This window comes from Culex quinquefasciatus, chromosome 1, assembly GCF_015732765.1.
Source record: "Culex quinquefasciatus strain JHB chromosome 1, VPISU_Cqui_1.0_pri_paternal, whole genome shotgun sequence".
NCBI classification, from domain to species: domain Eukaryota; kingdom Metazoa; phylum Arthropoda; class Insecta; order Diptera; family Culicidae; genus Culex; species Culex quinquefasciatus.
In genome coordinates, this window is record NC_051861.1 from 55,900,397 (window position 1) to 55,903,356 (window position 2,960).

The 2,960-nt window shown below is 39.1% G+C and overlaps 1 long non-coding RNA gene across 1 annotated transcript; it reads left to right on the top strand.

The window, feature by feature from the left end:
- Positions 1-1,889: 1,889 nt before the first annotated feature.
- LOC119765505 lies at positions 1,890-2,220 on the top strand. Its single transcript, XR_005276784.1, has 2 exons — positions 1,890-2,053; positions 2,115-2,220. It is a non-coding gene; the product is annotated as an uncharacterized LOC119765505 (long non-coding RNA).
- The last annotated feature ends 740 nt before the right edge of the window (positions 2,221-2,960 follow it).

A 2,960-nucleotide genomic window follows, 5' to 3' on the forward strand; every position in this document is an offset into this window, starting at 1 on the left:
GACATTTCCCGTTTATCGGTTGTTAAATTTTAAATGAAATGGTCTAGTCTTAGACAGCCGGCTGTGGAAAGATAGAACAAAAATCATTTGTAATTAAAGAATGAAGGATTAAACAATGTAACTTTTAACTTGAGATGATTTTACGAGTTTTAAATGATTGATGTTCAGTGAGGTACTGATTAACGGTGCGAACGACGAGTTTCGATGTGTATCGAGCTGAAATGGTATGATAGGGTGTTGATAGGGTCAAATCAAACTGGCTAGCTGTCATCGGGACAGCCAAAGCCAGCCGCACCTTCACACGCACGCGAGAAAAACGAAAAAAAACGAAAAACACACCGACGGCGGACGCGAAAATTCTTACGACCCTACGGAAAGGAATCGCAAATCTGACTGGCTCAACTGTCATCGAGACAGCCAAAGCCAGCCGCACCTTCACACGCACACACGCCCAAAAAAACGAAAAACAAAAAAACACACCGACGGCGGACGCGAAAATTCTACGACCCTACGGAAAGGAATCGCAAATCTGACTGGCTCAACTGTCATCGGGACAGCAAAAGCCAGCCGCACCTTCACACGCACACACGCACACCAAAAAAACGAAAAACACACCGACGGCGGACGCGAAAATTCTTACGACCCTACGGAAAGGAATCGCAAATCTGACTGGCTCAACTGTCATCGAGACAGCCAAAGCCAGCCGCACCTTCACACGCACACACGCACGCGAGAAAAACGAAAAACACACCGACGGCGGACGCGAAAATTCTTACGACCCTACGGAAAGGAATCGCAAATCTGACTCATTCCGAGCTCACTTGATTTCAAAATGATTCAAAAATTACTTAAAAAACGTTGAATTCAGAACTATTTTTCAGAACAAGCAACTTTGAATTCGTGAAAGAAGCAGGTGCTTATAGTGCTTTGTAAGATTGAAATCTACCATTTTCCTTTAATCCTGTTTTGTGGAATGATCCATATCTGAGTCCCATGATAAAGGTTGGGATAAACTCACATTCTCGCACGAAATACAAAGCTCTGCCGAAAAAATCGTGTTTCAAAGTGAAACCAAGAAGGTACTTGATAGCAAGGCGACAAAAGTGAAAAGACATAGATCATACGATCAATATTGCGCCCTGTCGGAGTCTGTAAACGGCACGAGAATGCGGGAATTCAGAGGAAATTTCTGAGAGAAAGTAAAAATAGATTGTCAATTTGACCCTCCAACCGAAAATGACTTTTGTGAGCATAGAGAGAGAGAGGAATAATAACAATAAAATCAGGCAGAAACCCCGAAAAAAAATCGTGTTCTTATTCTTCCGTAGTTTTCTCTTTTATGCGGCATAATGCCAGGCCTGAAAGTCAATATTCAGATGATCCTTCTATTTTGAGTCGACCTTCTTTCTCACAGCATATTTGATACATTGATTTTTTCTGTTTTGTTTCGCTTGTTCGTCCTCTCTTCTAGGAAATGCTTTTCAATTTCATTTTTTCTCAAAGTCTTGCTCTGCGCGTGGAGGTAAGCCAAATCTATTTTCACATGGTTGTCTAAAGGGTCATCCACAAACCACGTGGTAACTTTTCAGGAGACGTATCTCCCGTTGTGGGTAATTCATTTAAAAATATTGATTTTGTATGGATCGTGGAACATGCAACCCCCTCCCCCCTTCCCGTAAAGTAATCACGTTGTTTATGACTGACCACTACGCTGCAGCTGACGATATGTTTCTGGCTTGAGCTGGAGTCTTGAGACGGTTCAAGATATTTTATAAAATCGAGAACTGCCTTTTAGAAAACTCAAGCAAGTGTGCTTCCTTTTAGACATTTGGTTACACCAATCACTGTTAATACCAATTTTGTTCAATGTGTTTGATGTGTTACCGAGATTTTGAATTTGTTCTCGGTTATGCAGTAAGTCGATTTTTCGATATTTTTGGACAACTACACATAGTTTTTTACACTTACTTAGGGAAAACCACCATCTAACTATTACAAACCAGACACCCTACCGTTGGAGAGTAACGAACAGTACGATAGCGACTAGACAAAAGTGAGTCCCATATGATGTTTCGTTGTGTTCCCCCTTGCCAATTTTGTGAATAAATTTACAGTTTCCCCTGAAGAAGACCGACAAAACCGGTCGAAACGTCGGGCAGTTTTAATATAAACATCGCTTGATTATTTTTAACCGACTGAGAAAGCCGACCAATCAGAACAGAACATTCCAGTCAAAAAAGCATCCATTTGATGTGTTATATACGGTTTTTGATAGCTTTTAATTTTTTTTGATGATATATAACAACTTTTCTTTGTATGATTTTTATGGCAAAAATATTTTTTTCAAGAGCATTACACTATATTTTAAACAAATTTAAACAAAGTGTTTTATGGATGGTCCCTTAGAAAAACAAACCTTTAATCAGATATAACTTTAAACGTTTCAGAAATATTTTCCACGAAAGTTTAGTTTGCATGTAAGGTGAGATAAGGTAAATTTGGTGGACAAAGATTTATTTTGTTTCGCTGATACTCTTGAAAATCATCGCACTGCTCATTACAGCAGCTGCTGGAGTCAACATAAATTTAATGTATTCAATTTTGAAAACATAAATTTGGATGAATCTCTATAATGTTCATACGTAAGACGCAGTTGTGCGAACTCACGAGTAAAAAAGTTCATTTGCAAGATGATCTTTTTGGTATGGCTAAAATCGTAATTCCATACTTCCAGCGTATTTTTTTGGAAACTCATAAGCAAGCACATTTATCTTTTTCGACTCATACTTTTTGCCTTCCTCACCTCAACGAGGAAAGGCTATAAAATCACTTGAAAAATGAACTTCTTTATAAGACATCGTAGACCCACCTTCACGTATACCTATCGACTCAGAATCAAATTCTGAACAAATTTCTGTGTGTGTCTGGATGTGAGTCCGTGCAGCGAAAAATATGCACAC